This window comes from Giraffa tippelskirchi, chromosome 7 (assembly GCF_054371585.1).
Source record: "Giraffa tippelskirchi isolate mGirTip1 chromosome 7, T2T-mGirTip1v1.2.pri, whole genome shotgun sequence".
Classification (NCBI taxonomy): domain Eukaryota; kingdom Metazoa; phylum Chordata; class Mammalia; order Artiodactyla; family Giraffidae; genus Giraffa; species Giraffa tippelskirchi.
In genome coordinates this window covers 161120105-161139276 of record NC_137281.1, presented here as the reverse complement: position 1 = coordinate 161139276, position 19172 = coordinate 161120105, and the positions used below count along the sequence as shown (strand labels likewise).

At 47.0% G+C, this 19172-nt stretch overlaps 1 protein-coding gene and 1 pseudogene across 9 annotated transcripts in view; both read left to right on the top strand.

Moving 5' to 3' along the window:
• The window catches only part of TTC7B (tetratricopeptide repeat domain 7B), a 255906-nt gene that overhangs the window by 89636 nt on the left and 147098 nt on the right, over positions 1-19172 (top strand). The gene's annotated exons all lie outside the window — the stretch shown is intronic.
• On the top strand, positions 7451-7571 carry LOC145516015 (small nucleolar RNA SNORA11; annotated as a pseudogene).

Genomic DNA, 19172 nt, shown 5'->3' with positions numbered 1-19172 from the left:
CGGAGAAGGGGACGACAGAGGATGAGATGGTTGGAGGGCATCACCGACTCAGTGGACATGGGTTTGGGTAAACTCCGGGAATTGGTGATGGACGGGGAGGCCTGGCGTGCTGCGGTTCATGGGGTCGCAAAGAGTCAGACACAACTGAGCGACTGAACTGAACTGAACTGAGGCTTTGCAGAGGTGAAGTCAGAGCACGTTGGCCTCAGAGGGCCGGGGCTGCTGCTCTGAACTCAGATTGCCTTGCCCATGGCAGGCCCTTGGATGGGGAGCCGCTTGGGTGCTGGAGCCAGAGGGCCTGATGAGGAGCCAGCCCTCCTCCCAGCGGGGTATCGGCTTCTTTATCTGTGTGTGTGTGCGCGTGTGCGTGCTGAGTCTCTTCAGTCCTGTCTGACGCTTTGGGACCCCATGGACTCTAGCTCCCCCAGGCTCCTCTGTCCATGGGATTCTCCAGATAAGAACACTGGAGTGGGTTGCCATGCCTTCCTCCAGGGGATCTTCTGACACAGGGATTGAACCCGGGTCTCCCGCGTTGTAGGCAGACACTTTACCGTCTGAGCCACCAGGGCAGTGCAGGGAGGGTGAGGATGGGGAGAAATTAACGCGAGAAGACACGTGAGCATCCGAGCTGGAAGATGCACCCTTTGGGTTGTACTCCTTCCTGGGTCGCATCAGGAGTTCTGTGTGGGAGACCCTGACTTGGAGAGCGTAGGAGGGCAGGCAGTATGGTCAGACTCCGGGCTTCCCCGAGGAGCTTGCAGCCAGGCCAGGCAATAAAGGGAGGATTGTGCTGTTATAGTCAGTCACCAGGATGTTGCTGCTGCTGCTGTTGTTCAGTTGCTAGGTCGTGTCCGACGCTTTGCAGCCCCATGGAGTGCAGCACACCGGACTCCTCTCTCCTCCACTGTCTCAGAGTTTGCTCAGATTCATGTCCATTGAGTCAGTGATGGTATCTAACCATCTCGTCCTCTGTCATCCCCTTCTCCTTTTGCCTTCACTCTTTCCCAGCATGAGGTTCTTTTCCAGTGAGTCAGCTGTTCGCATCAGGTGGCCAGAGTATTGGAGCTTCAGCTTCAGCATCAGTCCTTCCGATGAACACCCAGGACTGATCTCCCTTAGGATGGACTGGCTCGACCTCCTTGCCATCCAGGGACCCTGTTGGTCATGACTCTGCATCACCACTGTGTGCTGGCTTTAACTAGACCACTAGTTACCACTACACACTGACTTGTAGAAGTTCTCAAACTTCCCCAGTCATCTTGTTGACCTTTGCAACCGTTCAGCCCTGCTCATTGTGGCTTGGAATCAGCAGGCAGGAAGAAGGGCCGTGAGGCTGGCCGTGTCCCCTGGGTGCTGAGCTTCCTGGGTTTATGGCCTCAGAGAAGCAGGAGCTTCAGACAGGCTCCCGCAGCCGGGGAGGGGGGTGTTTGCTGGATGCGCTGGCCTCTCCAGGCTCCAGAGCAGAGCGACTTGGCACTGTCCTTTGCCTTCTTGCCTTCAGAACGTCTTCCTTCTGATGGTGATAGAAGTGGTGGCTTTTTCAACTGCGTACTGATTTTTACATTAAGAGTCAAAGAGAAAATTCAGACACTTTTCCAGTAAGTATGTATTTAATATATATCAACTTTTTGTACATGACATTTCTCGAGAGATTCAGAGAGTAAAAGGAAATGAGCCTGCACTCTGGGAGATAGTAGAAGAAAAGAAACAGGGTAAGACGTCACACGTCACTTTAAAGGTGACGGCAAAGAGAAAACGGTAGGGGACTTCCCTGGTGGGCAAGCAGTTAAGAAGCTTCCTCGCAGGGCAGGGGACGCAGGTTCCATCCCTGGTCGGGGAACTAGGAGCCCACGTGGAGCCGAGCAGCCAAGCCCATGCGTCACCACTGAGGGTGCACGCACTGCAGAAAAGATCTCATGTGCAGCCAAGACCCGACACATCTAAATAAATGTAATACTTTTTTAAAAAAGGAGCAAACTGTGGAAGAACACCTAATCACTTTAACTGAGCTGAAGTTTGCAGGCCCATTCATTCATTCAGTTTTTATTCATTCATTTAATGAAGAGTGAGCGTAGCCCTGCCAGGAACCAGGCCCTCTCTCAGCACTGGGGCTCTAATGGTGAGAAAGAGTGACTGAGTCCCTGCCCACCTAGAACTCCGTTCCTGAGAATTAAATAAAACAAGCAGTTTAGAAGAGTCGGTACATGTTGTGGCAGGGGAAGTCCAGCTTGCCACAAAAGCAAATGGGAAGCTGCATGTTGAGATGGCTGCAGATTTGGGAAGGGGGGATGCAGCTTTGGAGAAGTGGGCTTGAGGTGATGTAGGTGCAGACTGGGGAGAGGCAGGGGTGCTTTCCAACGCGCCGGTAGGAACACGGGGTTCGGACTGTGCTCAGTCTTGTCTATGGGAAACCAGGGGCTCAGTGGTAAAGAGCCTGCCTGTCAATGCAGGAGACGCAGGAGACTCAGCTTTGATCCCTGAGTTGGGAAGATCCCCTGGAGAAGGAAATGGCAACCCACTCCAGTGTTCTTGTCTGGAGAATCCCATGGACAGAAGAGCCTGGTGGGCTACAGTCCATGGGATCGCAAAATGTCATATAGGACTGAAGCGACTTAGCACAGATACACACACTATTGAATGTACTCTGCAGGGTATGAGGAAACCACTCTGGTTGGAGCAGAGGTTTGTAGAGAAATGTGTAGGTTTTTCTGTAAACCTCCCAGCGCAGGATGTGGCCCGCAGGAAGTGACATCAGTCACCTACCATGGCACTGCTGTGGGCCAGGACCGTGCTTGGTCCTGAGTTGATGAACAGAAGACGCATGGTCCAGGTTCCTCAGGGAGGATGCAGTCTAGTGAGGGAGAATATGATAAACAGGGAAACCCGTGCTTAAAGTCACAAACCATAGTAAGTGCTAGAAAGTGAGAGCGCAGCAAATAACGGAGGGCACGTGCTTACATGAGGTGGTCAGGAAAGGCCTCCTGAGGAAGTGCCAGGAGACCAAGACTTGAAGGATGAAAAGGAGGTGAACATGCCAACAGCAGGAGAAAGAGGGTCGCAAACAGGGCCCGCCATGTGCAAGGTCTTGACCCAGGAAAGAGCTTGACGTGTTGAGGAATCTGAGCGAGTCCAGTGGGGCTGAAGCAGAGTTGAAAGGGGAGAGTCACAGACTCCCCTGGTCTGGCTGACCCTGAAGAAGGCAGACTTATCACGGTGGCCTGCGGTGGGAGAGGAGTGGTCATCCAGAGAAGAAGCCCCGAGTCACCGGAACGAAAGCGAGGTGACAGTGGGCGGCAAGGCATTAGATGCCCCCCTCTGAGATGGCAGCGGTAGCAGGGACCCAGAGAAGTGCGTGCCCAGAGGCGTGTGGGCTGGTGGATGTTTGGTCCCAAGTGGTGCGGGGACTCGCTTGAGTCACAAGTTGGGAGTTTCAGCGCATTGGTTATATTTAAAGCCCTGGACTGGATGGAGTCAGGGAGGGACAGAGTGTAAAGAGAGAAGCCCAGACAGCCCAGGGCCCAGCAGGAAACCTCCAAGAGCTGGCGCTGGGCTCAGGAGGAGGGGCCCGCGGGGGAGCTCCCCGGGGAGGAGGGACCGGGAGGGGCGTTCCTGCGGAGACCTGGAGCGTCACCTGTGGCGCGTGATGCTGAGATGTTAGTGAGGGCGAAGACCGAGGCTCAGGGCTAGATCCCGTGCACAGCATTCGTGACCTTGAAGGACTCTTGGTGGAGACGGTCAGAGCAGCAGCTCCGCTGGGGAGAGGGGCAAACGGACTGGTGGCATCCGAGGCGGGTCGCTGTCAGTAAATGTGCCTTCCTGCCCACTTCCTGTTCCAGGCTGGCCTCTCGCTGGAGGGTGGACGGTGGAAAGATGACGGAAGGCTGAACACTGGGCTAAGGGCAGGGAATTCATTCTCCAGGTGTGGAGAAGGTTGCGGTATCAGGAAGAGCCTGGACTAGGGTGGTTCATTTGGCCGGAATCTAGTGCCAGAAGAATCATGCCCCCATGCCAGTCAGATGTGGTTCATTTTACTTGGATTTTGGCCATAGGCTACACTGTGATCTCAGCAAGAACCATGTGTGTGTTTGACTGAGAGAAAGATGGGGTTATGGAGGGAGTGGGGGTCCCTGTAGGTGGCTACTTCCTTTACTCACAACAGCTTCAGGGGAAGTTTTTGGACCAGTGTGTGTCCTGCAGCCTGGCTGCCACGCCCACCCCAGTGATGCCTCTTGTCCTTCAGGCAGTCTTGAGTCTGGAAGATTTTGGGTCAACCCAGTCACCTGTGCTAAGCACTTCACACAAGTCATTTCAGTAAAGGGAAAACTTTTCATAACAGTTGAGCGGGTGGTTGGTTATGGAATCTGAAAATCCCAGAATCCAAGTGGGTTGTGGTTGTTGCTGTCATTGTTCAGTCGTCCGGTCGTGTCTCTTTGCAACCCCGTGGACTGCAGCACGCCAGACCTCCTGTCCTTCACCATCTCCCAGTTTGCCCAAGTTCACGTTCATTGCATCGGTGATGCCGTCCAGCCATCTCATCCTCTGACGCCTTTTTCTCTTTCTCCCCTCGATCTTTCCTGCATCAGGGACTTTCCCAGTCAGTCATCTGTTCACGTCAGATGACCAAAATGCTGGAGCTTCAGCTTCAGCATCAGTCCTTCCAGTGAATGTTCAGGGTTGATCTCCCTTAAGACTGACTGGTTTGATCTCCTTGCTGTCCCAGGGGCTTTCAGGAGTCTTCTCCAGCACCACAGTTCGAAGGCATCAATTCTTTGGTGCTCTGCCTTCTTTATGGTCCAGGTCTCACAATCATATGTGACCACTGGGAAGAGCATAGCCTTGACTATGTGGACCTTTGTTGGCAGAGTAATGTCTCTGCTTTTCAACACACAGACTAGGTTTGTCATCACTTTCCTGCCAAGAAGCAATCGTCTTCTGATTTCACGGCTACAGTCCCGTCTGCAGGGATCTTGGAGCCCAAGAAAACAAAGTCTGTCACTGTATCCTTTGTTTCCCCATCTATCTGCCATGAAGTGATGGGTCCAGATGCCATGATCTTAGTTTTCTGAATGTTGAGTATAAGCCAACTTTTTCACTCTCCTCTTTCACTCTCATCAAGAGGCTCTTTAGTTCTTCTTTGCTTTCTGCCTTATAGGTGGTATCATTTTCATATCTGAGGTTATTGATATTTTTCCCGGCAATCTTGATTCCAGCTTGTGCTTCATCCAGCCCAGCGTTTCTCATGATGTACTCTGCATATAAGTTAAACAAGCAGAGTGACAATATACAGCCTTGACGTACTCCTTTACCTATTTGGAACCAGTCTGTTGTTCCATATCCAGTTCTAGCTGTAGCTTCTTGACCTGCATATAGATTTCTCAGGAGGCAGGTTAGGTGGTCTGGTATTCCCATCTCTTGAAGAATTTTCCACAGTTCGTTGTGATCCACACAGTCAAAGGCTTTGGCATAGTCAATAAAGCAGAAGTAAATGTTTTTCTGGAACTCTCTTGCTTTTTTGATGATCAAATAGATGTTGGCAATTTGATTTCTGGTTCCTCTGCCTTTTCTGAATCCAGCTTGACCATCTGGAAGTTAACGGTTCGTGTACTGTTGAAGCCTGGCTTGGAGAATTTTGATCATTACTTTGCTAGCATGTGAGATGAGTGCAATTGTGCGGTAGTTTGAGCATTCTTTGGCATTGCCTTGCTTTGGGATTGGAATGAAAACTGACCTTTTCCAGTTCTGTGGCCACTGCTGAGTTTCCAAGTCTGCTGGCATATTGAGTGCAGCACTTTCACAGCATCTTCTTTTAGGATTTGAAATAGCTCAACTGGAATTCCATCACCTCCACTAGCTTTGTTTGTAGTGATGCTTCCTAAGGCACACTTGACTTCACACTCCAGGATTTCTGGCTCTAGGTGAGTGATCACACCATCGTGATTATCTGGGTCATGAAGATGTTTTTTGTATAGTTCTTCTGTGTATTCTTGCCACCCCTTCTTAATATCTTCTGCTTCTGTTAGGTCCATACCATTTCTGTCTTTTATTGAGCTCATCTTTGCATGAAATGTTCCCGTGGTATCTCTAATTTTCTTGAAGAGATCTCTACTCTTTCCCATTCTATTGTTTTCCTGCATTTCTTTTCATTGATCACTGAGGAAGGCTTTCTTATCTCTCCTTGCTATTCTTTGGAACTCTGCATTCAAATGGGTGTATCTTTCCTTTTCTCCTTTGCCTTTCACTTCTCTTCTTTTCTCAGCTATTTGTAAGGCCTCCTAAGACAACCATTTTGCCTTTTTGCATTTCTTTTTCTTGATGATGATCTTGATCACTGCCTCCTGTACAATGTCATGAACTTCCATCCATAGTTCTTCAGGCACTCTGTCTATCAGATCTAATCCTTTGAATCTATTTATCATTTCCACTGTATAATCTTAAGGGATTTGATTTAGGTCATACCCGAATGGTCTAGTGATTTTCCCTACTTTCTTCAATTTAAGTCTGAAAGTGGCAATAAGGAGTTCATAATCTGAGGCACAGTCAGCTCCCGGTCTTGTTTTTGCTGACTGTATAGAGCTTCTCCATATTTGGCTACAAAGAATATAATCAATCTGATTTCAGTGCTGACCATCTGGTGATGTCCATGTGTAGAGTCTTCTCTTGTGTTGTTGGAAGAGGGTGTTTGCTATGACCAGTGCGTTCTCTTGGCAAAACTCTATTAGCCTTTGCCCTGCTTCATTCTGTACTCCAAGGCCAAATTTGCATGTTATTCCAGGTGTTTCTTGACTTCTTGCTTTTGCATTCCAGTCCCCTATAATTAAAAGGACATCTTTTTTGGGTGTTAGTTCTAGAAGGTCTTGTAGGTCTTCATAGAACCTTTCAACTTCAGCTTCTTCAGCATTACTGGTTGGAGCCCAGGCTTGGATTACTGTGATGCTGAATGGTTTGCCTTGGAAATGAACAGAGATCATTCTGTCATTTTGGGGACTGCATCCAAGCACTGCGTTTTGGATGAAAGAGTCTGAAATGGGTTAGAGCACATTAAAAATTCCCTTGTGGCTCAGCTGGTAAAAAATCTGCCTGCAATGTGGGAGACCCAGGTTTGATCCCTGGGTTGGGAAGATCCCCTGGAGAAGGGAAAGGCTACCCACTCCAGTATTCTGGCCTGGAGAATTTCACGGACTGTATAGTTCATGGGGTCGCAAAGAGTCGGACACGACTGAGCGACTTTCGCTTTCACATTAAAAAAAAAAAAATCAGGGCCCTTTAGAGACGGGAACTCTGAGACCCACAGAAATCATGTTGAATGACCATTAATAAATATTTACCTTGAACCTCACTAGGTTATTTACTAGCACCAAACACTGTTCTAAGTGAACAAGTCAGACCCAGTCACTGCCTTGATGGGGTTTACTTTTTGGTTGGGGAAACAGTAAGCAAGGCAGTGCTGAGCTGTGTGCAGAGCAGTTGGCCTGCAGAAGTGACTCATCTGTTTGCGACACGCCACAGGAATCTGGGTTCATGGTGACAAGGAGCCTGAGACCTGCAGCCGTCTTTGAGCCCCCTCCGCGAGTCCTCCTGGGCCTCCGCATGCTGCGGGGGGGCCGGGGCACAGAGCTGCGTGCTGGAAGGAGAGCTGCCCTCGTTACTGGGTAGCTTGTCAGCTAGGACTGTGCGGTCTCTATGAGTGGGCCCTGAGTACTTCTTACAGACGTAAAGGTTTTGAACCTCTCTTTTCAATGGAAAAGCAAAGATCCCAATCATATGCCATTCTTGAAGAGACCAAACTATGGAGATAATAAAAAGATCAGTGGTTGCCGGGAGTTTGGGGGAGAGGGGAGATGCATGCCCAGAATACCTCAGGTTTTTAGCGCGGTAGGAGTCCTTTGTATGCCGTTACAGTGAAGGGTTGTTGTTGAGTCCCTAAGTCGGGTCTGGCTCTTTTCAACCTTAGGAACCTTAGTCTGTGGCCTGGCAGCATCTCCCAGGCAGGAATGCTGGAGCGGGTCGCCCTTTCCTCTTCCTCCAGGGGATCTTCCCGACCCAGGGGTCAAACCCACATCTCCTGCATTGCAGGCGGATTCTTTACTGCTGGGCCACCACGGAGCCCGTGGTAACGGATCGGTGTCATTAGACTTTTGTCCAAAGCTGTGGAATGTGCAGCGCTCTTCCCTTCCTTACCGTGAACCTTAAGGTGAACCATGGACTCTGGTGATTAACATGCGTCAGTGTAGGTCATCCTTGGTGTGAAAAAAAAAAGACCCCTCTGGTGAGTGATGTTGCCAACGGCTGTGTATATGGGGTGAGGGGGGATATGGGAAATTTCTGTACTTGCCTGTCAGTGTGGTTGTAAACCTAAAAGTGTTCAAAAAGAAAAAAGAGGGGGCGTAAACAAGGCCGGGTGACTGACCCAGGGTCGCACAGCTGGTTGGTGGCCGCGCTGCGCCCTGTGCCCCTGCCGACTCCTGGCCCCGTTTCCTCACCACTGGCACCGACCGTCCATGCCCAGTTAGTTCCCCCTTCTTGAAAACGGAGAGTGAGCCACACAGGATACATCACACTCAGAGAATAAGCACTTTTAAAGGCAGTCTAGGCGTCACTATTTATGGAATAAGCGTCGGCCAAGGCGTCTCTTTCGTTTCAGTGTGGACTGGGTCTGGCTCATGCCTTAATGCCGTCACAACTTTAATACGAAAACAGAGGACTCTTTGTCACTGTCGCTTATGGAACCCCAGGGCCCCTTTCCGTGAATGAACATGGGGGGTGAACTACGGGGGACGGGAAGCTGGTTGCTCTCTGTGCGCCGAGTGTCAGAGGCGGTCGCTGCTGCGTTATCGGTGTGCAGCAAGGGGAGTGCCTCCGTGCTGGCCGGTCCTCGGCTTCAGGAGAAGAACGGGGTGGGTTGTCTTAGGCTTCTGAAGGCCCGGTGGGGCGGGTGGGGAGGGCAGGGGAGAGGGCTGGTGACTAACGGGCACTTGATGGCAGATCTCAGCGGCCCCTCACGCATGGTTCTCCCGGCTGGAGGCTGCCCCCGCCAGCCACCACTCAGAGTTAGACTTCCCTGAAGATGAGCGGGTGCAGGAACTTACCCCAGTTCTGCACCTTGAACTTGTCTAAGATAGTGATTTTCTGTTTTGATGGGGGGAGGGGGGAGATTCTTTGTTCGTTTATGCAGTCACTTATTTATTCATCCATCAAACATTTATGTGCCAGGAGCTAGGGTAGAGACAGCGAAAGATCCCGGTGGATTTTCTAGTCCAACAGGAAAATAAATAACTACAAGTGGGCTTAAGCCTTAGCAAAGGAGAAGGCAATACTATGTTTTTAAATTTAGCCTTTCACTATGCAAGTTCCCTCAAAAGAGATGGTTATATAACAATGGTGTCTCGAAATAAAAATTAATTTTTTTTTTTTAATATATTTCCCAATAACTCCTGATACGACCAGAGACTGACCCTGGAGTTTTCCAACACAGATGGCAGTGTTAGCTGGCCAGCTCTCGGGTCCTGCTCTGGACGGGGGTATCATCAATGGACAGACACAGCAGGGACACGCAGTGCGGAGTGGGGAACGCTGCCCACCTCTGTTTAGTTTCCGATGGTTTGTTATAACTTTCACTTGTTCTGCCAGAGAGTATTCAGCTCCCACTCCTGCCAGACGTTCTCCAGGTGCTGGAAGAGAATACAGCTCCATGGTGAGCAGCCAGACATGCTTCTTGCTCTGAGAAAGAAACCAGGTCCTTATATCCCTAGGTGTATGACTATACCCCAAGATGGTGCTCAGCAGGCAAGGTACCCATTGCTGTGAGAGTCCATTTGCAAGTGAGGTTGGCCTGGGCCTGGTGGGCAGGCAGGGGAGGTTTCCCCAGCTAGCGTCTGAGCAGAGCCTGAAGATGAATCAGTGCACAGGAGCTAACTCGCACAGGCAGAGTGGGGTGGGAAGTGTTGTTTAGACCTGAAAGGATCCTAAACTGGCATCAGAGGCATGTGGTCCAACCAGCCCACTCCTCTGCTCTGCTTTATTTTTCTCAGCATTGGGCTTCCCTGGTGGCCCAGATGGTGAAGGATCCACCTGCAATGCAGGAGACCAAGGTTCAATCCCTGGGTCCGGAAGTCCCCTGGAGAAGGGAATGGCTTGCTACTGCAGTGTTCTTGCCTGGAGAATCCCGTGGACAGAGGAGCCTGGCGGGCCACAGTCCATGGGGCCGCAGAGTCGGATGCGACCGAGTGACTGAGCACACAGCATTTAACCAGCATCAAGTATACTGTGAGGAGAGCCTCGGGGATCTTCTTAGGTTCAGTTTAGCATGCCAACCCACAAGACTCACTCACCACAGTTGGCATCTGTCTGTTGAGACGGATCTAGAATAGAATCAAAGGTTGCCAGCAGGGCAGCGTCAGGGGCTTCTCTCCTGTGGGAACTGTGAGCTGGACTGTCCATCCGGCCACCCGGGAGCTTCGCCCCTCCCGTCTTGGAGTGACAGCTCCCGCGCTAGAGAAGGAACCTCGAATCGAGTAGGGGTGGGGTCCGTCCTGGCTTATTGTCTCCCTAGGGATATACTCAGCTGCAAGTCATCACATTCAAGGAAGCCCAAAGCTGTGTTGTCCCCATCAGATATTTATAGCTCCTTCCAGTCCAGATGCAAGTTATCAATCAGGGGTCATTTTTAACATAAGCAATGTTGCCTCGAAACATAATTGACATTCTGTGGGTATCTTTAATTAGGTTTCCAGAGAAGTAGAACTAAAAAGTTAACCTAAGGTCAGATTCTCAAGCAGGAGAGGAAGGGAATTTGTTAACCCTTTCCTGCATTATATATTTTTTCCTTATCAGTTTGTTGTCTGTCTCCCATCACTGGCATACAAGTTCCAGGACTTTTTATCTGTTTGCTTTGGGGAGGGATCCGTATCTGTCTACGGTTGTATGTGAATGAGTGAGTGAGTGAGTGAACTCATGTTCAGGGATGGCTGTGGCTCATAGATGCCTGACAGTTGTGTGTCCTTTTTAAAATGAGTTGATGCAGTGCATGTGTACTGAGCGCTAAGAGCGCTGAGCTGGGTGCTAGTCCTGGGGTGTAGGGTGAAAGTGGCCGCCTGGACGGGGTTCACGGGGATACTGCTCCTGTCGCAGCTTCTTAGTGGGAGGGAGGAGCTCTGCTCCGGCCTTCCAGATCTTCCTGGACCTTGAAAGATAATGTCTTTCTGTTGAAAGAGGGTGGAGGGGGCGAGGTACCAATTCGTTGCCTCGTCCTCAGTCAGGAATAATGTGTTTTCTGGGATGGTCATAGGGGCTTCTGCCGTCTGCCTTATCTCTGAGATGAGGCTGTTTCCAATGATGGCAGCTACAGTATAAGATGCTCCCCAAGCAGGGGGCTTCCCTGGTGACTCAGCAGTAAAGATCCTCCTGCCAATGCAGAAGACACCAGTTCGATCCCTGTGTGGGGAAGGTCCCTTGGAGAAGGGAATGGCTTCCTACTCTAGTATCCTTGCCTACAAAGTCCCATGGACAGAGGAGCCTGGCGGGCTACAGTCTGTGGGGTTGCCAAGAGTCGGACACGATTTAGTGCCTGAACAGCGACCCCCAAGCAGGTCTGACGGACTCTTTCATCTCTGGGTGGCAGCGTGGCGCTGGTCAGCCTCCTTCCTTCCGCCTAGACACTCCTGGATTCAGGGTTCCCACAGCAGGAGGGCATTATCCTCTTCCACGGCTTAGTGTTGAGAACCTTTGCTCCCAGAGCCTCCCAGACCCGCATGTTTTTTTTGGAATCTGTAGCTCTTTGAGTTGACATCTCATGGAGTGAAGTTGGACACAGAAGCGCGAGCCTGTCGCAGTGTGGGCTTTGCAGGCAACCGCTCGAGGGCAGACCGCTGAAATGACACATGTGTGCTGGGAAAGAGGAATTCACGTCCTGTCTGGTCAAGGAGGAAGCCAGGTCTCACCCTCTCTGCGCCTGTCAGACTGCGGGGAGCTTTCTTGGTAATTCAGTGATGTCCGTGCCGCGGAGCGAGTCCAGATGTGCCTGCCGGGGAAGCGGGGTGGATGGAGGGGCCGTGGGCGAGCCAGCAGCTTCCCTGCCCTGGCTCCCGGCCGGGGCCGCGCTCAGCCACCTGCTTCCCTGCTGCCCGGGCGTGGGTGCCAAATGCGTGAATGTGTTACGTGAGGGCAGGGCATGGGGTCGAGGCCCCAGCTCTTTTCAAGAGATATTCCCTACCTGTGTCTAAGTCGTCATTTTTCTCTCCATTCTTCCTTTATTTTTTTGCATAGATATTTTTAGTCAGCTCTTACAGAGAGTCACAGAGAGATTGAGCTAAAGCCCAGAAAATGACTGAGATATCTTTGGAGAATTTATAACTTTTCTTAGGAAATGCTAGAACCTTCTCTTGAAAAGGAGAGGGGCCATACATTTTCTTACAAAGACCTGCCTTTATATTTGTGGAGCAATGTCTGCCATTGATCCGCACATCAGTAAGGATAGCTACAATATTACTGTATGTTCTCACAGCAAAGTCCTACATGAAATTGCAAGACTCATAACAGTTAATGAATTGCTTCTTTCAACTGACGTTTGGATTTTCCACCTTCCTCTTTCTTTTGGGGATGCATCTTTTCTTTTCACTCACAGGTGACCTTGGTGGTAACCCTCCAGGCCTGGCACAGACACGCCATAGCTTTGCTTCTGCTGGCTCTTCTGTGTCTGCTCTTTGCTGGCAGGTGCTTGGTTGGTGGGTGTGGGAGCTGCTTCTCCTTTGAATCTCCCTGGCAAATTAGCATCAGAAGCAGCAATCTCTGCATGCTGGAAACAAGCAGTTAAAATACCAGGAAGAATCTGATACTGTATTTCTTCTGAAGAAGTACCCAGAAAAACTCATTAGCCAGACTTGGTAAAACCTCTGAATTACAGATTTCTTTAAAAAAGATGCAATTATATTGCTTTCAAGTACATTTTGAGCTAGTTTTTATTTTTTTTTAAAGAGAAGCTATTGCCTGCTCAATTCCATGTACATTTATTGAGAGCCTGCTGGCTGCCATCTCTAGGATAAGCTCTGGGATTTGAGATGAATAAACAATGTTCTGTGAGCTCATGGGGAAGACAAAGATGTCAACAGGAATTGTAGCACCTGATGACCCCTCGGCAGTGGAGGGAAGGGTGGGGGCCCGGGGGTGGGGGAGGGAGCGCTGGCCTGGGCGTGTTCACGGCGTTTCTCAGAGCCGACTTCTGAACTCGGTCCTTTGAGGGACAGGAGGCCTACGGGGGCAGGCGGGCGGGGATGGTGGTTGTGGCTGAATGCTAGAGCTCCCAGCCAGGACTATACACTTCCCGTGCTCTTGGCAGGCAGCACTGTCTAGGGGTCATGAGCACTGACTCCGGAGCCAGCAACCTGGGAGTGAATCCTCTCTCCTAAAAACGCTGTGACCTGAACCTCTCTGTGGTTCATGTCCCTCACTTGTAAACTGAGGCTAGCAGCAATGCCTGCCTCATAGTGTTGGGGGGCAGATTAAGCGCCTTAGTGGCTAGAGTGTGTTTGGACAGTGTCTGGCACGTGGTAAGTATGATAAATTAGGGTTGGTCAGCTCCCTAGTGGCTCGGACGGTAAAGAATCTGCCTGCAGTGCAGGAGACGAGGTTCGATCCCTGGGTCGGGAAGATGCCCTGGAGAAGGGAATGGCAACCCACTCCAGTGTTCTGGCCTGGGGAATCCCAGAGACAGAGGAGTCTGGAGGATTTACAGTCCATGGGATCACAAGAGTCAGACACAACTCGGTGACTAAACAACACGTTCACTTTCACGTCAGAAAAGAAGCTTCGAATGGGCAGCTGAGAAATCGGGGAAGGTAACAGCAGTGGCAGCAGAGTTCTGGGGTCTTCTCACAAAAAATAGTAACCAGATCGCAAAACCAAAACCCCATGAACAACATTTAGAACAGAGCTAGATGACAGAATGTACTCATGAACCTCAAAGTATATGCCAGCTAACAGGGACAGACTTCCAGCGCTCGAGACAAGCATGTTATTTGCATTTGTGTGGGAGAAAGCAGAAGGCAGCAATGGGGTATTTGAGGGCCTGAGAACAGGAGACCCAGAAATAGCCAGCAAGACTACCGGAAAGCTTGTCTGGCCAATTTGGGATTTGCAGCTGAAAATGAAAGAGTTTTGCCAAGTGAGAGGTGGGGGGCTGGAGTGGTCCGGCCCCTCCGGAGACTTGGAACCACCCCGATAGGGCTCGTTGCTGGGACTGGGCCCCACGACAAGGACAATGCTGAGAGCAGAATGAAAACTGGCCAAGCGACGCAAGGCAAAAGGACGATATGTTTATGTTTAACTTTAAGAAACTGCCAAGCTCTTTCCCAAGTGACTTTGCCATTTTCCACTCCTAGCAGCAGTATGAGAGTTCCAGCTTCTTTCCATTCTTTTCAACCCTTAGTATTGTCAGTTTTTAAATTAAAGCCAGTCTAGTGGGTTTGAGAGGAAATGGTAACTCACGCCAATAGTCTTGCCCAGAGAATCCCATGCACGGAAGAGCCTGCTATGCTACAGTCCATCGGGTTGCCAAGAGTTGGACACGACTGAACGACTAACGCACACATGCAGTGTGTTTGTAGTGGTATCTCATCGTGATTTCAATTTTTGTTTCCCCAACAATAAGTGATGTTTGGCGGCTTTGCATGTGGCTATTAGCTATTCCTGTATCTTCTTTGGTGAAACGTCTGTTCAGGTCTTTTGCCCTGTTTTCAATTGGATTGTCGTCTTCTTACCATGTTGTAAGAGTTCCTTATGTATTTCTGGATACAAAACCTTTGTCAGATACATAATTTGCAAATATTTTCTGCCAGTCTCTGGCTGGTATTCATTTTTTTCAATGATGTCAGTTGAAGAGGAAAAGTTAATTTTGATGAAGTCCAACTTAACTAGTTTTTCTTTTTTGGATTATCCTTTAGTGTCATAACTAAGAAATTTTGGCTCAGCCCAAGACTATATAAAGATTTTCTCCTGTGTTTTATTCCAGAAGTTTTATAGTTTTAGCTTTTACATGTAGGTCTCTAATCTATTTTGAGTTAATGTTTGAGTATGTTGTGAAGTAAGAATCTAAGTTAATTTTTTTTTTTTTTGCATCTAGATATCCAGTTGTCTAAGCACCATTTGTTGAAAAATCAACTCTTTTCCCATTAAACTGTCTTGACACTTTAGTAAAAATTACTTAACTGAGCATAAATATAAAGGTTTAATTCTGGAATCTGTATTTTGTGTCATTGGTTCATATATCTATTCTTTAAGTCAATAGCACACCGTCTTGAATATGCAGCTTTATTGCAAGTTTTGAAATTAGATAGTGTAAGTCCTCTAGCTTTGTTCTTTTTCAAAATTATTTTGTCTGTCTCAGTCTTTGATATTTTCATATGAATTTTAGAATCATCATGTCAATTTCTACCAAAAAAAAAGCCTGAAATGCCTGCCAGGATTTTGGTAAGGGCGGCAGTGAATCTCTAGGTCAATTTAAGGAGAATTACCACTTTAACAATGGGCTTCCCTGGTGGCTCAGCGTTAAAGAATGATCCCTGCGTTGGGAAGATCCCCTGGAGAAGGAAATGGCAACCCACTCCAGTATTCCTGCCTAGGAAATCCCATGGACAGAGGAGCCTGGCAGGCTATAGTCTATGGGGCCGCAAAGAATCAGACATGACTTAGCCACTAAACAACAAAAATAGCACATTAACAATAGTGAATCTTCCAATCCACTGTCTCTTCTTTTAGTTACATTCTCTTTAATTTCTCTCAAAAATGTTTTGTAGTTTTTATTGCATAGGTTTTTAATTTTTTGTTAAATTTGTAAATTTGTTCCTAAGTATTTTATTCATTTTATGCTATTGTGAACAAAATTGCTTTCTTAATTTCATTTTCAGATTATTCTTTGCTCTCATATATATACTAGTGATTTTTATAAATAGATGCTCTATCTTGCAACCTTGCTAAACTTATTAACTAGTTCTTATAATTTTTAATAGATTAATTGCTTAGGATTTTTCCATATGGGATTGCGTCATCTGTGAATAAAAACAGCTTTACTTCCCCCTAAGCTATATATCTTTTATTTCTACAATCACCTACTGCACTGTCCAGTCTTCAATACAATGTTGGGTAGGAGTGGTGAGATCAGACCTCTTTATCATACTCCTGCCTGACCTTAGGGAGAAAGTGCTCAGCCTTTCACCATAAAGCAAGGTGTTAGCGGTAGGTTTCTTCATAGATGTCTCTTTGTCTCCAGTAGTATTTCTTCACTACAAGTCTGTCTTATCTGATGTTAATAGAGCCGCTCCAGCCATCTTGTGGTTACTGTTTACATAGGTATCTTTTTCATCCTTTGCTTTCATCCTTTGCTTTCAATCTGTGTCTTTGAATTACAGCACATCTCTTGCATATCTCTTGTAGATAGCAGATAGTTGGAGTTCACTTTTTTATCCAGTGTTAAAACATTTGCCTTTTGATTGGAGTATTTAACTTGCTCACGTGTGATGATTAAACTTACATCTGCCATTTTGCTCTTTTCTTTCTATATGTTTCATATCTTTGAATTCTTTATTCCTCCCTACTACTCTTACCCTTTTTTGTATGAAACAAATACCTTTCAGTATTACATTTTAAATCTTCTGTTGATTTTTTTAACCTGTATTTTTTGAAAATTTTTATGGTGATTTCTCTATGAATTATAAAACATCTTAAATTATCAATTATTTCAGTAAAATATAAAGTTTGGCTCTAATATAGCTTCATTCTTTATTCTAATATAGCTTCTTTCTTTTGCTACTAATGTCTGTATATATTATAAACACAATAGTGCAATATAATAATTCATTCCTCATACAATCCTATTTTTAATAGAAATTTAAAGAAGACAAGATTTGAAAATATATTTATACAGTATTTTATATTTGCTCAAATATTTACATTTCTAGTACTCTTGCTAGTTCATTCCTGTGGTTTCAAATTACCCTCTGTTGTCATTTCCTGGTCTGAAGGACTTCCTGTAAAATTTTGTATTGCTCATGTCTGCTAGCTGTGAATTCTCCCACTTTTTGTCTATCTGGGAATGTCTTTATTTTGCCATCATTTTTGAATAACAGTTTTACACTATAGAATTCTTGGTATTAATGGTTTTTTCTTTCATCACTTTGAATATAACACTACGTATACTCAAAGCTCAGTCACTCAGTCATGACTGACTCTTTGTGGCCCCGTGGACTATAGCCCACCAGGCTCCTCTGCCTGTGGGATTTTCCAGGCAAGAATACTGTAGTGGGTTGCCATTTCCAACTCGAGGAGATCTTCTCAACCCAGGGGTTGAAGCTGGGTATCTTGCATTTCCTGCATTGCCAGGCAGATAGCTTCCATTATCTTTGATGAGAAGTCACTGTTAATCTTAACTGTTGTTCCCCTCTATGCGATTAATTGTTTTTCAGTTGTTATTTACAAGATTTTTTTCTTTGTTTTTCAGTAGCTTTATCATTATGTGTCTCTCTTTTTCTTCAGCCTTCTTTTCCCTCTGTTCTTTGGATTGGATGATTTTTTATTAATTTATCTTTAAGTTCAATGGTTTCTCTGCTATCTCAAAGCTGCCGTTGAGTCCATTTTAGGAACTTTTCATTTTAGTTATACTTTTAAACTCTAAAATCCCCCTTGGTTAAATTTTATAGTTTCCCTTTCGCTATTGAGATTCCCTATTCGCTGACTCATTATTTCCTTTTAATCTTTAAACATAGTTTCTATTCTTTGTTCATACTTATAATAGATACTTTGAAGTCTTTGTTGGCTAAATCCAACACAGAGGCTAATTCAGAGTGAGTTTATATTGACTTCAGTTCAGTTCAATTCAGTCGCCCAGTTGTGTCCGACTCTTTGCAACACCATGGACTGCAGCACGCCAGGCCTCCCTGTTCATCACCAACTCCCGGAGTTTACTCAAACTCATGTCCATTGAGTAGGTGATGCCATCCAAACATCTCATTCTCTGTCATCCCCTTCTCCTCCCACCTTCAGTCTTTCCCAGCACCAGGGTCTTTTCCAATCAGTCTGTTCTTCACATCAGATGTCCAAACTATTGGAGTTTCAGCTTCAGCATTAGTCCTTTCAATGAATATTCAGGACTGATTTCCTTCAGGATTGACCGGTTTGATCTCCTTGCAGTCCAGGGACTCTCAGGAATCTTCTCCAATACCACAGTTCAAAAGCATCAATTCTTCAGCACTCAGCTTTCTTTATGGTCCAACTCTCACATCCATACATGACTACTGAAAAAACCATTGCTTTGACTAGATGAACCTTTGTTGGCAAAGTAATGTCTCTGCTTTTTAATATGCTGTCTAGTTTGGTCATAGCTTTTCTTCCAAGGAGCAAGCGTCTTTTAATTTCATGGCTGCAGTCACCATCTGCAGTGATTTTGGAGCCCAAAAAAATAAAGTCTGTCGCTGTTTCCATTGTTTCCCTATCTATTTGCCATGAAATGATGGGACCAGATGCCATGATCTTAGTTTTCTGAATGTTGAGTACAAGCCAACTTTTTCACTCTCCTCTTTCACTTTCATCAAGAGGCTTTTTAGTTCTTTGGTTTCTGCCATAAGGGTGGTGTCATCTGCATATCTGAGGTTATTGATATTTCTCCCAGCAATCTTGATTCCAGCTTGTGCTTCATCCAGCCCGGAATTTCACATGATGTTTTCTGCATATAAGTTAAATAAGCAGGGTGACAATATACAGCCTTGATGTACTCCTTTCCTGATTTGGAACCAGTCCATTGTTACATGTCTGTTTCTAACTGTTGTTTCTTGACCTGCATACAGATTTCTCAGGAGGCTGGTAAGGTGGTCTGGTATTCCCATCTCTTGAAGAATTTTCCACAGTTTATTGTGATCCACACAGTCAAAGGCTTTAGCATAGTCAATGAAGCAGAAGTAGATGTTTTTCTGGAACTCTCTTGATTTTTTGATGATCCAAGGGATGTTGGTAATTTGATCTCTGGTTCCTCTGCCTTTTCTAAATCCAGTTTGAACATCTGGAAGTTCTCAGTTCACATACTGTTGAAGCCTGGAGTGGAGAATTTTGAGCATTACTTTGCTAGTGTATGAGATGAGTGCAATTGTGCAGTAGTTTGAACATTCTTTGGCATTGCCTTTCTTTGGGATTGG